Genomic DNA, 15,160 nt, shown 5'->3' with positions numbered 1-15,160 from the left:
TTACCATGACTAAAGAGCATATGACTGATTCCCTCTACAGAGAGTAAGTAATACACAAGGAATATCTTCTCATATAACAAACATGCCCCCCCCCCCATATTTTTAGATAGGTTTATTTAGCCTTCACGAAGGAACAACATCTAGATATTAATGATGGATTATTTCCCTTGATGTATTTAAAGGCATCTACCACTGAATGTTATCTTCTGTATGTCTGACTTTCTATAAGGTCCCACATGGTATTGTTCAGTTAGTTTCTTTATCTACAGACTATATGCACTTAATTAACTTAGATTGCTTTAATGAAGGCTGCTTTTTTTTTTTTTTTTTTTTTTTTTTTGAGAGAGAGAGGAGCACACAGGAGCAGGGAAGGGGCAGAGGGAGAGGAAGAAAGAATCTTTAGCAGGTTTATGCACAGTGCAGGGGTCCTATTCAGGGCTCAATCTCACAACTATGAGATCATGACCTGAGCTGAAATCAGGGGTCAGATGCTTAACTGACTGAGCCACCAGGTGCCCTGAAGCCTACTTTTGATGCAGAAAGTATGTTATTTTTTTCTTGATTGTATAATGCTATTATCATTCAGTAATTTTACTGTATATGGTAAAATTGACCTCAGTTGGTACACAGTATATGAACTAACACAAATAGATTTCTGTAACCACTGTCACAATAAGAATATAGAATACTTCTATCTTCCCCCCCAAACACCCTTCTATGCTATCCCTTTTTAGTTACATGCTCTCCTCAGCCCTAACTCCTAGTGATCACTGAGAAGATATTTTGTTGCTATTAAGATACAAAGAAGATGGAGAGGAAGATGGGGGTGGTGGTGGGGGAGGAAAGAGAAAAATAAAGAAACAAAATTTAAAAGTAGGGGAGGGAAGGAGACCTGAAGAGGGGGGATAAAGGAAATTTAGGGATTCAACCCAACAAAGTGTTCATTGAACTCTAATCAGGGATTTTATGCATGTATTTAGGATGATCTTTTGTCAGTGTGGCATCATTCCCATCTTTCTGGTCTGTAATGCAGAGGAGAGATTGAGAAGCACATACCCCAGGAACCTCTTGCCTTTATGGTTTAGATTCCAGATTGCCAGTTAGAGAAACTGATGTGGAAACTGGGAAGCAGAAGTGGAGCAGTCAGATGTGTGGGCAGATGTGGGATTCTTGGTGGCTTAGTGGCTTGAGAACCACTAACTTCGCTGCTACAGACTGTAATCACGGGTAGAAAATTTCTAGGGACTTTCCAGAACAGCTTCCCCCTAAAGCTTTGAGAACCACCACTTTGGTGTTTCAGGATGAGGTCTCCAGCTCGTCTCCTTGTCCTTATAGCTGCCACTTCCCAGAACTTCCACAGTGACTTTCCTGACCTATCTACTCTTGCTTGCCCATCATTTGCGTAATCCCATATGAAATGCATGGTTTCTGGAATATCTTAGAGCAGCTTTGCTTTTGTGCCCAAGCCCGGATCACTGCACACTGCTTTAATGGAAAATATATTTGCAACCTGCATTTTAAAAGTGGGGACATTTCTCTTTGAAGTCCTCATTGCCATTTTTTCCTTTGAAAAATTGAAATATTAGAAAGAACTAGACCAGCATTCATTCTTGCCTGAAGACATTTGTGTGGAGCTGAGGAGTAGCTGCACCTTTTAAAAAAAGATAGAGCACCCCGGGTGGCTCAGTGGTTTAGCACCGCCTTCACCCCAGGAGTGATCATGGAGACCCAGGATCGAGTCCCAGGTCGGGCTCCCTGCATGGAGCCTGCTTCTCCCTCTGCCTGTGTCTCTGCCTCTCTCTTTCTCTGTGTCTCTCATGGATAGATAAATAGAATCTTTAAAGAATAAAAAAATTAAATATATATTAAATATTATAATATAAATTAAAAATAAAAATATAAAAATTATATATATATATATATATAAAATTCTCTGCTTCACTGCCCAGCCTGGGTTTTGCATTTGTGTCCCTAGCCTTCTTTTTATTTTTTTAAATTAATTTATTTATGAGAGATACAGAGAGAGAGAGGCAGAGACATAGACAAAGGGAGAAGCAGGCTCCCTGTGGAAAACCTGATGCAGCACTCTATCCTAGGACCCTGAGACCACAATCTGAGCCAAGTGCCCCTACCCTTCTAAATAATATCACCTTAGTCTTAGAAAAGGGATTTAATTTAATAAATATATGGAGGTCTTATCAATTACAATGCTGTTTCCTAGGAACTCCAGGATATATGGAGATGTATAAAGACAAACCCAATGTCTTCAAAATGTTTGGGTATGAAACTGAAGGGCAGAGAAATTAGCATATGACTGTCATATCATAACAAAATATATGGAATGCCTTTTTTGTAAAGCAAAGTAAACTCACTAGCTCTCTATTTGGGTATTTTTAATTATTCAAATAGATTTTTCAGATTGATTTTTATGGCAGTTTCACTTGTTATTAATGCTCCAATTATTATTGATGAATTTTATCTGCATTTGATTAGGATTTTCATAAAATGTAAACTTAGTAAATGATATGAGATATATATTTTTTCCAAGTAAGCAAATTCTCAATATATATTTATTTAGAATATTTTTTCTGTTAATCATTGTCTTTTTTCTTTTACATCTAAATACAAATATATGTGCATATTTTAATAAAAGGATATATTTCATAAAAATGTGAGCTTAAAAATTCCCCCCAAATATTGTGAAGAATACTCTATTTTTTATTTTTTTTAATTTATTTTATTAAAAAAATTTTTTTATTGGAATTCCATTTGCCAACATTTAGCATAACACCTAGTGCTCATGGGTGTTATGCACTGTCCAGTGCCCCCCTCAGTGCCCATCATCCAGTCACTCCAACCCACGCCCACCTCCCTTTCCACTACCCCTTGTTCATTTCCTAGAGTTAGGTGTCTCTCATGTTTTGTCACCCTCACTGATATTTTCACTCATTTTCTCTCCTTTCCCTTTATTCCCTTTCACTAATTTTTATATTCCCCAAATGAATGAGCCCATATAATGTTAGTCCTTCTCTGATTGGCTTATTTCACTCAGCATAATACCCTCCAGTTCCATCCACATCAAAGCAAATGGTGGTTATTTGTCATTTCCAATGGCTGAGGAATATTGCATTGTATACATAGACCACATCTTCTTTATCCATTCATCTTTCGATGGACACCGAGGCTCCTTCTACAGTTTGGCTATTGTGGACATTGCTGCTATAAACATTGGGGTGCAGGTGTTCTGGCATTTCACTGCATCTGTATATTTGGGGTAAATCCTGAGTAGTGCAATTGCTGGGTCATACGGCAGATCGATTTTTAGCTCTTTGAGAACCCTCCACACAGTTTTCCAGAGTGGCTGTACCAGTTCACATTCCCACCAACAGTGCAAGAGGGTTCCCCTTTCTCCACATCCTCTCCAACATTTGTTGTTTCCTGTCTTGTTAATTTTCCCCATTCCCACTGGTGTGAGGTGGGATCTCATTGCGGTTTTGATTTGTATTTCCCTGATGGCAAGTGATGCAGAGCATTTGCTCATGTGCTTGTTGGCCATGTCTATGTCTTCCTTGGTGACATTCCTGTTCATGTCTTTTGCCCATTTCATGATTAGAAGGTTTGTTTCTTTGCTGTTGAGTTTAATAAATTCTTTATAGATCTTGGATACTAGCCCTTTATCTGATACGTCATTTACAAATATCTTCTCCCATTCTGTAGGTTGTCTTTTAGTTCTGTGGACTGTTTCTTTTGCTGTGCAGAAGCTTCTTATCTTGATGAAGTCCCAATAATTCATGTTTGCTTTTGTTTCTCTTGCCTTCATGGATGTATCTTGCAAGAAGTTGCTGTGGCCAAGTTCAAAAAGGGAGTTGCCTGTGTTCTCCTCTAGGATTTTGATGGAATCTTGTCTCACATTTAGATCTTTCATCCATTTTGAGTTTATCTTTGTGTATGGTGCAAGAGAGTGGTCTAGTTTCATTCTTCTGCATGTGGATGTTCAATTTTCCCAGCACCATTTATTGAAGACACTGTCTTTTTTCCAGTGGATAGTCTTTCCTGCTTTGTCGAATATTAGTGGACCATGAAGTTGAGGGTCCATTTCTGGATTCTCTATTCTGTTCCATTGATCTATGTGTCTGTTTTTGTATCAGTACCACAATGTCTTGATGACCACAGCTTTGTAGTACAACCTGAAATCTGGCATTGTGTTGCCCCCAGCTATGTTTTTTTTTTTTTTAATATTCCCCTGGTATTCAGGATGTTTTCTGATTCCACACAAACCTTAAGATTATTTGTTACAACTCTCTGAAGAAAGTCCATGGTATTTTGATATAGATTGCATTAAATGTGTGAATTTCCCTGGGTAACATTGACATTTTCACAATATTAATTCTGCCAATCCATGAGCATGGAATATTTTTCCATCTCTTTGTGTCTTCCTCTATTTCTTTCAGAAGTGTTCTATAGTTTTGAGGGTATAGATCCTTTACATCTTTGGTTAGGTTTATTCCTAGGTATCTTATGCTTTTGGGTGCAATTGTAAATGGGATTGACTCCTTAATTTCTCTTTCTTCAGCCTCATTGTTAGTGTATAGAAATGCCACTGATTTCTGGGCATTGATTTTGTATCCTGCCACGCTGCCAAATTGCTGTATGAGTTCTAGCAATCTTGGGGTGAGGAGTCTTTTGGGTTTCCGATGTACAGTATCATGTCATCTGTGAAGAGGGAAAGTTTGACTTCTTCTTTGCCAATTTGAATGCCTTCTATTTCTTTTTGTCGCCTGATTGCTGAGGCTAGGACTTCTAGTACTATGTTGAATAGCCGTGGTGAGAGTGGACATCCCTGTCTTATTCCTGATCTTAGGGGAAAGGCTCCCAAGGTTTCCCCATTGAGAATGATATTTGCTGTGGGCTTTTCATAGATGGCTTTTAAGATGTTGAGGAATGTTCCCTCTATCCCTACACTCTGAAGAGTTTTGATCAGGAATGAATGCTCTATATTGTCAAATGCTTTCTCTGCATCTGTTGAGAGGATCATATAGTTCTTGTTTTTTCTCTTGTTGATATGATCTATCACATTAATTGCTTTATGAGTGTTGAACCAGTCTTGCATCCCGGGGATAAATCCCACTTGGTCATGGTGAATTATCTTCTTAATGTACTGTTGGATCCTATTGGCTAGTATCTTGTTGAGAATTTTTGCATCTGTGTTCATCAGGGATATTGGTCTATAATTCTCCTTTTTGGTGGGGTCTTTGTCAGGTTTTGGAATTAAGGTGATGCTGGCCTCATAGAACAAATTTGGAAGTACTCCATCCCTTTCTATCTTTCAGAACAGCTTTAGTAGAATAGGTATGGTTTCTTCTTTAAACGTTTCATAGAATTCCCCTGGGAAGCCATCTGGTCCTGGACTTTGGTGTCTTGGGAGGTTTTTGATGACTGCTTCAAATTCCTTCCTGGTTATCGGCCTGTTCAGGTTTTCTATTTCTTCCTGTTCCAATTTTGGTAGTTTGTGTTTTTCCAGAAATGCATTCATTTCTTCTAGATTGCCTAATTTATTGGCGTATAGCTGCTCATAATAAGTTTTTAAAATCGTTTGTTTTTCCTTGGTATTGGTGGTGATCTCTCCTTTCTCATTCATGATTTTATTAATTTGAGTCTTTTCTCTCTTCTTTTTAATAAAGCTGGCTAATTGTTTATCTCTTATTAATTCTTTCAAAGAACCAACTCCTGGTTTTGTTGATCTGTTCCACAGTTCTTTGGTCTCTATTTCATGAGTTCTCGAATCTTTATGAACTGTCTTCTTCTGCTGGCTGAAGGTTTCATTTGCTGTTCCTTCTCCAGCATCTTTAGGTGTAAGGTTAGCTTTTGTATTTGAGTTCTTTCCAGTTTTTGGATGGATGCTTGTATTGCGATGTATTTCCCCCTTAGGACTGCTTTTGCTGTATCCCAAAGACTTTGAAAGGTTGTATTTTCATTCTCATTAGTTTCCATGAATCTTTTTAATTCTCTAATTTCCTGGTTGACCATTTCATCTTTTAGTGGGATGCTCTTTAACCTCCACGTGTTTGAAACCCTTCCAAATTTCTTCTTGCGGTTTAGTTCTAGTTTCAAAGCATTATGGTCTGAAAATATGCAGGGGACGATCCCAATCTTTTGGTATCCATTAAGACCTGATTTGTGACCCAGTATGTGGTCTATTCTGGAGAAAATTCCATGTGCACTTGAGAAGAATGTGTATTCAGTTGCTTTTGGATGGAAAGTTCTCTAAATATCTCTGAAATCCATCTAGTCCAGTGTATCATTTAAAGCTCTTGTTCCTTTGGAGATGTTGTGTTTAGAATCTCTATCAATTGTAGAAAGCGCCATATTCAAGTCTCCCAGTATATGTGTATTATTATCTAAGTATGTCTTAACTTTGGTTATTAATTGATTGATATACTTGGCAGCTCCCACATTCGGGGCATAAATATTCATGATTATTAAGTCCTTTTGTTGGATAGATCCTTTCAGTATGGTGTAGCATCCCTCTTCATCTCTTACAACAGTCTTTGGGATAAACTTTAATTTATCTGATATGAGGATGGCTACCCCTACTTTCTTTTGAGGACCATTTGAATGGTAAATGGTTCTCCAACCTTTTATTTTCAAGCTGTAGGTGTCCTTATGTCTAAAATGAGTCTCTTGTAGACAGCAAATGGATGAGTCTCTTGTTTTTTTATCCAGTCTGCAACCCTGTGCCTTTTGATGGGATCATTAAGCCCATTCAAGTTCAGAGTTACTATTGAAAGATATGAATTTAGTGTCATCATGATACCTATTCAGTCCCTGTTTTTGTGGATTGTTTCCTTGGACTTCCTCTTTCTTTTACAGAGTCCTCCTTAATATTTCTTGTGGAGCTGGTTTGGTGGTCACATATTCTTTCAGTTTCTGCCTATCTTGGAAGGTCTTTATCTCTCCTTCTATTTTGAATGAGAGCCTTGCTGGATAAAGAGAATACTCTGTTTAAATATATCTGTCATAATTAGGTTAATTAATTCTATATATATTTTAACCTTTTATCTGCTGGATGTCACATAAATTTTATGGCATGTAATTTTTGAAGCAGGATCTTTATATTGAAGGTTTTTTTATGTGCTGAAATAAAAATACAGCAATCAGCTGTTGATCATTGTAAGATTAACATTTGTTGATACTTGTTTCCTCCAGATAAAAGTAGACCTCTGTTCATCAATGTAGAATACAGAATATAAGAATTGCATTGTGTTAGACACTAGTATACTCCATTTAATAATTCCTAGGAACTCCCTTTTAGAGTTTGGGTTTTTTTGTTTGTTATTTATTTTTGTCTTTCTTTCTTTTTTAAGTTTTATCTATTTATTGATGAGAGAATAAATGTGAGAGGCAGAGACATAGGGAGAGGGAGAAGCAGGCTCCATGCAGGGAGCCCAACATGGGACTCAATCCCAGGACTCCAGGATCATGCCCTGGGACGAAGGCAGATGCTCAACTACTGAGCCACCCAGGCGTGCCAGTTTTTTGTTTTTTAAATTCACTTATATTCAGTCTCATCTCTTTTTTGGAAGAGGAAAGAGATCCAAATTTATATTTTCCTCCAATGGCTGATAAAAGTATGAGCAATATATACTCGTGTGTGTGTGTGTGTGTGTGTGTGTGTGTATGATAGATCAATAGAGAGATAGATAGATAAATTGATTTTTGGTGGAGACAAAGAGGACATTTATTTGGACAAGTTAGAAACTCTACATGTTCGATCCTTTTCCAGATGGCTATCTATCTGGCCCCCAGATCCTTGGCTCAGCCCATTCCCTGTCTCCTAAATATCCTTTTGTGCTTTTCTGAGAGTAGACCACATCTTAGGGTTGGTGAGAGTTCCTGGTTAGAGCAGCTCCCAGTTTCACTGAGCAAGCTGAGAAATAGTCTCTGGAGTCTTCCAAAAAGAGTTCATATAATTCAACAAATGCACCTCTTTAAAAGATACATTTTGCTCTACAAGGATGAATCTTTTTTCCTTATGGAGTATCAAGATAAAGTAATTAGGATCATTGGGAAGGCCAGCATGGATTCCGTTTCTGTTTCTATCATTGGCTGGCAATGCCATTGATATGCTCTGCAAATTCCCTGATGCTCAGTTTCCTTTTCATAAATGGAGTTGCCAGCAGTACCTACCTCACAAGGCTGTTGTAAATATTAGATGCGGGGATTCAAGTAAAGATTTTAGCACTGTGTTTAATTCACAGTAAGTGGGTAGCAAGCAGTGACTATTAGTAATAATATGTATTGGTACTAAGACATTTGTGCCAAAACAGTAGTTCTCAAATTTGAATGTGATCAGAATCACCTGGAGAGCTTATGTTTTTTTTAAAGATTTTATTTATTCATGAGAGACAGAGAGAGAGGCAGAGACCCAAGCAGAGGGAGAAGCGGGATCCATGCAGGAAGCCCGACGTGGGACTCATTCCCAGATCTCCAGGATCCCGCCCTGGGCCGAAGGTGGCGCTAAACCGCTGAGCCACCAGGGGTGCCCTGGAGAGCTTATTAAAACACAGATCTCTGGGCTCCACCTGCAGAATTCTGATTCAGTAGGTCTGGTGAGACCCTAGACTTTGCATTTCTAAGTCATTCTCAGGGGATGCTGTTGCTGCTGGCCCTAGGACCACACTTCAAGAACCGTAGAACCAGACACTTATATTCCAGACTATTCTTCTTGGGTAGTTTGGCTGTGGAACAGACTGAAATATCAGAAAGATTAGAATCTTTAGCCTTTGGGCAATGTTTCTAAAATCATGATCCCTGTGGTTTAGTGCTGACACACTAAGCCAGTGGGTCTATTTATCAAGGTACAACAAAATTGGAATCCCTGTATTTATTCACATCTCTCTTAGATCTTTAAGGGAACCTATATATATAGCATTCAACACCTCAACACTTTGTCTTGGTTTTCACATCCTGAACCTCTAAGGAGCAGTTTATCCACCTATCCCAGAGCAACTTCCCCAGGGCATCACAGGGCTGTCATTACATTGCCTCAATCTGGCTCTCCTTTGGCACTGAGCACAGGTCGTGACCCCTGTGCCCTGACCGCTGCTAATTGCAGTACTTTTGGGCAGTGATTTTATTCTGTTCTGATGACTCTTCAGGAGAGAATATTTTTCCTTGGATCTTGTCAGAGGAAGGTTTGGAGTATGCTAAACAGACAATGGACAAATACGTGAAGGGGATGGAGAATGGCTGAAACCAAGTATTTCATTCCCTCACACTTAATTGAAACTGTTGCCTCAGCTTTGGTGGCATTATTTCAATCAGCTTAACTAGCTGTGGACCCTCCTCAAACCCCATTTGCTTATTTTGGCTTTGAACATCTATCACTCATCATTTGTGACAGGCCTTTGCCAAGTGCTTTGCATTCAGCATCTCCTTTCATCTTTCCAATGGGTCTGTGGCCTCGGAAATGAGGTGACAAAAGTACTCATAGTACAAAGATTTTGACTGTTTCCAGGAGCTCTAATGGAAACATAGACTTGTCCTCTGACTCTTGCTGATGCTGTCTCAGTTGAACCTGTGATGCTGAAACACAGAATCAGCCTCCCTGGGCACAGAGCAGAGCAGAGCGTCAGAGAGAATGTCTTGGGGTAATAGACAGAGGACAAAAAATGACAAGTACTTAAATGAAAATTTAAGAGACTAAAGGCTTCATGACATTAAGTACTTTGCCCAAGGTGGAACTTTTACTAAGAAACAGAACTGGGATTTGAACTCAGAGCTATTTGACTTAGATGGTAGTCAGGTTGATGGAACATGCCTTCCTTTTAGGAGCCTACAAAACAGACTGACATTATTACAAAGCAAACTATGTGTATAATCAGAACTATCTTTTCACATATAAGAGTCAGTGGGATCATTCAGGTGTGAAAGCATCTCTCTGTTCTGAATACCCTAAAATGAGAGGCTCAATAGTCAGTTATTTATAGCAAATATGCATACTTTTCACTTTGATAGCCTCTCAGCAATGACTACAAGTCTCAGAATTATGCTTTAGGGATTTGACTTTTCTCTGCCACTGGCCACACATTTAACCAACCAAGTGTTCACTTCAGTTCTGAAAAGATGTTTTTTTTTCTCTCTGTACAATCAAAACTCAACTGTGGGTACCCAATAAGGGAATTAACTTTTCAAAAATAATCTTTACATGTCTAAGTTTGAAATTTTTAACTCTAATTGAGGTTCAGCATAAAAATGATACACTGTCATTTGATGGGAGAAATTTATCTTTCAGATACGGGAATGACTTTAGCTATTGCAAAGCACCCATTTGCTGAACGATTTCTTCTCCCCTTCAAAGGCAGAATTTTATTATTGAGTTCCATATAAATGTTCAAATGTGACTTACAGGTCAAAAATCACAGCTTAAGTGGATTTGATGGTTTTTCAGAAATCATTTATAAAATTATTTTAGGTCACTGCTTGTTTTAATTGAAGCATCAAACTAACAGTGAATAAAAAGTATTACCAGTGCTCAGATAAGTTGATTGCCTGGTGAATGTGTCTCTTTTTAAAAAATATTTTCTTATGCACAGTAACAAACATGACTGGATCATCTATTTATTTATTACTAATTTTTTCTCTATATATTTGAGTACCTATTATGTGACAAGCCTTATGCTTCAAATATGCTTACATGTTAATTTTACACTTTGGTGAGAGACTGCTATACTAGGTATGATTGTTGAAAGTGCCTGTCATGTGCCAAGCACTTAACACATATCACCTCTAAGGATCTCAACAACTCTATTATATTCTTATTATCTTTCTACTTTACCCTTGTTTAAGCTTAGAGAAACAAAGCAACTTGGTAAAGTCACAGAGCTGTGATTTTAACTCAAGTGCGTATAAGGACAAATATACTATTTTTCTATCATGTTTGCTCCTGTCATCCTTCTTGAACATCTCTGAGGTTGAACTTCTCAGCTGAACTTTTGGCAATAAGAGACATACTGGCTCCTAATGTCTGATTTCTGAAAGATAGAATTCTTTTTTTTTTTTTTTTGAAAGATAGAATTCTTGAAAACTTGGGGCCAGGCTCATTAGGGTAGAAGACTCTTGGGATTCAGGCCATAGTAAGGTTGGATTCTGTTATTGTAGGCTACTAGAATGGACGACCCTGAGTTCCTAGACTTATGCTGTCTGAAGACACTGGATGCTCATTAGGGACTCTTCTGGTCCAGGGGAGATGGTTCTTTCACCAATCTCTTCTATTATGGAACATACAAACAGTCTTGCCTGGGCCTAAAGGAATAATTGGATTAGCATCCTATGATTCAGAAGAAACCATTGAATTCAAGGTAGGGCTTAAACCCTAGGATTCTAGAATCTTTCATCAAAGTAAGAATGACCTCAGAGAGGTCAGAGATCTGGTTCCATCAATGAACCAGCAAGCCCAATAGGACCTGGGGACATATGCAGGACCACAGCAGATATGGTTTTGGTAGGTTCATTGGTTCAGAGGGCAATGCCTACTTAGTGCTCAGAAATTTCTAGGGAATAAGACCCTGATTCCAAGCCTATACCCTGAACTACCTCTGGATTTCAGGGACTCCACTGAAGGGAGTGTCTGAAATTTTGGGAGAAGTAGCTTTTGACATTCCTAGAGACATTTCCTGAGCTCCAGGGCTAACACAGGGCCTGTTTTAGGGAAAATGTTTTAGCAGAAAACTTGAGGCCAGGAGAACCTAATGTTTTCAGAGTATGGTCTCCAAGCTTACAGTTATTAAAAGGCCAAAGATGATTTATTGGTTTACTTGATCTGTTTTTTTTTTTTTTATGCCACATTACTAGGGGACCATTCAAATTTAGTGTATTGTCCTCCACTATGAAGCTTACATGTAATCAGTGTAATTCACTTACTATCAACAAACATCAGATTTCTCTGTCTATCAGTGGAAGTCAGTTGGGGAATGAGTCTTGATGATTATGGATTAGAGGAGTAGAGATTTAGGACCTTGATTTTCTTCAGTGGTCTATGGTACTCATGAGTGGGCCCCCTCTGGACTCATGGTTGCTGTCTGAGAGGTCTGGGGGGAGGTATCAGATCCCCATTAATAAATATATTGAAGTTTAGAAGCAAATAATCCAGTCCTTATAGGACTGGATTAAGTAACTAACTCACCATGGATCCAGAAGCAGGAACCCTATTACGGGCAAACCGAGTCCACCACAAGATTTGTGCTTTGCTCAATAATGACTAGATTTCATCTCAAGTACCTCCTTTAATCAATTAGTAATGTCCACTTGGAGCCCTGTGTTGAGAGGGATTCTGAGGTTCTATATCAGCTCAGTGAGAAAGGCTGTCATATTTGATCAACAATGTCTGTCATGGGCATGAGGTAAAAGAGGAGAGGTAATACATGTGCCACATATTTATCATTTCTTTTTTTTTTTCATTTCTTTTTTTTTAAAGATTTATTTATTTATTTATGAGAGACACAGACTGAGAGAGAGAGGCAGAGACATAGGCAGAGGGAAAAACAGGCTCCTTGCAGGAGCCTGATGTGGGACTCAATCCCAGATTCCAGGATCACGACCTGAGCCGAAGGTAGGTGCCCAACTGCTGAGCCACCCTGGTGTCCACACATATTTATCATTTCTGATATGGCTTTGGAGCTATAGAACTTTGAGGACAGCATTGGTCCCAGAGTCTGGGCAAGACAAACCCAACTAATGTGAGTAAAGTAACCTAAGAAACTCACTTCTCCATTACAGCTGTGTGCAACCATTTCCATATTTTATAAGTTCATAAAATCCTGACAATTCTTTGGCTTTCCTGGAAGAAAGGAAGGATGGAAGGAAGGATGGAAGGAAGGAAGGATGGACGGAAGGAAGGAAGGAAGGAAGGAAGGAAGGAAGGAAGGAAGGAAGGAAAACATTCCACATGAGTTCCTTGCTTTCCTGCCCTATCACTCAATGTCTCTTATCCGCCCCATCTTTCCTTTTGTGTTTTTTGTCTATTTTGTTTTGTTTTTATTTTTGTTTTTATGATATAGAATAAAGCATCCTTCCACCTTTTTAGAGCCAGCCTCTTATTCTCTTCTTCAGGCTCATTACCCACAATTTAAAAGGAAAGAGCTGATGTGGAGAAGTAAAGTTTTTTAGAAATACATTCCCAATCTCTACACCTCTCCCACACAGCCCCACCTTTTCCTGTGTGTCTAACCTACCAGTGGCCATGGGTTTCACAAATTACTGTTTTTCTTTATTTCAAATTAATTTTTCTCTATCATCAAGTTATCAGACCGCAGTCCCAATTTTAAGTAATTTTGAATTGAATTTGCATGATTTGTAAAATACAAAGGAAAATGGAAATTCAGCTTCCTGGTTCCCACTACTTGCTGAGCATGTCTTACATCAGTTTGATTTTGTTTGATTACATGAGCTGAAGTTCATGGTTAAGGATAAAGAAATTGAGTATAATGTTGCCATCTAATAGTTCAAAGGAAATACAATTTATATCTGTTATCAAAATTGTGTTCTAATGTATTTGAAGTGCAAAGATCTATGCTCAGAGAGAGGTCCTGAATATTTCCAGTTTAGTTGAAATTGAGATTTTGGAATGTGGTTATGTTTTCTGAACTTATTCTCTTCCTAAATTGACCTTATGCAAAAAACAACTTATTAATATTTAAATAGCTAATGCCGATGGTACTGTCTTCAACCTTCATGTCTCATTAGCAACTCATAACCTCAGTATTCAGTAGTTTTCTTGGTTACTTGTATAATCTATAATCTTCATTACTTGTAAAATCTATAAGAGTTTTGTAATATTTGCCTTATCTTTCCATACTGTATATCATCAGTGAAAACATATATATGTATATATGTGTCTATACATATATGTATTTATATATAAATTTTTATTCTGTGAGTTGTTCACCTAAAAGTGATTTTTTAATCCAGTCTTCACAAATAGAGAACTGTGATATTCAGTATCTAAAATTCTTCTTTTTAAAGGATTGTGACTTTCTGCTGGAAAATAAAAAAGGAAAAAAAAGCACTTGTTGCATATTTCTTTAAGACAAAAAAAAGGAAGTAGTTCTATTACTTGGTTTCTTTAAAGATGTAGAGACAGAAAGAGAAAGTAGCAAGAAAGAAGAGAGCCAAAAATTACTTCTTTTTTCAAGAAAGGAGGGAAAAATTGAAAATGCCTTTTGCAAGAGAAAGTCACAGCATGGGGTGTTTTGTGACAAAATTTTAATGAAAGGCAAGCTTCTTTATTGAAATCTAATAAATAATAGTCCAGGCAAAGCAGGCTTGGCCATTTTATTTTTAAATGAAATGATGAAACGCAGATTGATTGGACTTCTAAGTCAAGAATTTATTGGGTTCATTGGCCATTTTTAGGAGAGCTTTGACCTTTCCATAAAGTGTGAAGGGTCCCAATCTCCCATAAAGTTGTGCCCTCAAAGAGTGAGCAGTATTCATTCTCTAATAAAGTTATAAAGGAGAAAAAGAAAGTGCTCTGACCCATCAGCTGAGCAGTTGCAGTGTCTGTCACACAGAATCCTCTCAAGAAAATAGCTTTAAAGGCCAGAACCTAGGGAGTTCTGAGGCCAGCTTCCTTGTTTGATTTCTAAAGGAATGATTGTTACTCCCGGTTTTCCAAATTGCAAATTAGGCACTAGAGAAGTATTTGATGTGAGTCTGCTGAATTCTCTTGTCTGCCAATCCATAAACAGAATTAATTGCCTACTCTGTACCCAGCACTAGAAACAGTAGCTAGTCTCACTATTTATGAGGGTAGGGGGGTATCCATTTAGAATGCATAATACCTGTGCTTTTTTAAATTTGATACTTAACCCATTTAGTTTCTAACTCTCAGAGGAGCATATGTACAAATGCTTTAGTTCTCAGAGTTCTAATACATTAATTCGTTTTTGTTTTTGTTTTTGTTTTTCTGTGTTGTTAACATGGCATAACCTTGGTATAGATTGGTGTTAAAACAAACTTATAATAATGATACTGATGTGTAGAAACAAGCTTTTCAAATGAAAGTCAGTACCTGGGGAGGCTTATAAACAATTTTTTCATACTCCCTTTGCTCTGAATTTGCAGAGTGGTAACTGCTTCTAGCCTCTTTTTGGTTTAAATG

The 15,160-nt window shown here is 37.9% G+C and overlaps 1 protein-coding gene and 1 long non-coding RNA gene across 5 annotated transcripts in view; both read left to right on the top strand.

Annotated features, from left to right (window-relative positions):
• MACROD2 (mono-ADP ribosylhydrolase 2) overlaps positions 1-15,160 on the top strand; it is a 2,007,046-nt gene that overhangs the window by 885,662 nt on the left and 1,106,224 nt on the right. The window lies entirely within an intron of this gene.
• On the top strand, positions 11,388-13,083 carry LOC111092043. Its single transcript, XR_005377546.1, has 2 exons — positions 11,388-11,503; positions 12,778-13,083. It is a non-coding gene; the product is annotated as an uncharacterized LOC111092043 (long non-coding RNA).

The sequence above is a fragment of the Canis lupus genome, chromosome 24 (assembly GCF_011100685.1).
Source record: "Canis lupus familiaris isolate Mischka breed German Shepherd chromosome 24, alternate assembly UU_Cfam_GSD_1.0, whole genome shotgun sequence".
Lineage (NCBI taxonomy): Eukaryota > Metazoa > Chordata > Mammalia > Carnivora > Canidae > Canis > Canis lupus.
The sequence above is the reverse complement of the archived record's forward strand: the minus strand, read 5'-3'. Positions and strand labels throughout refer to the sequence as shown.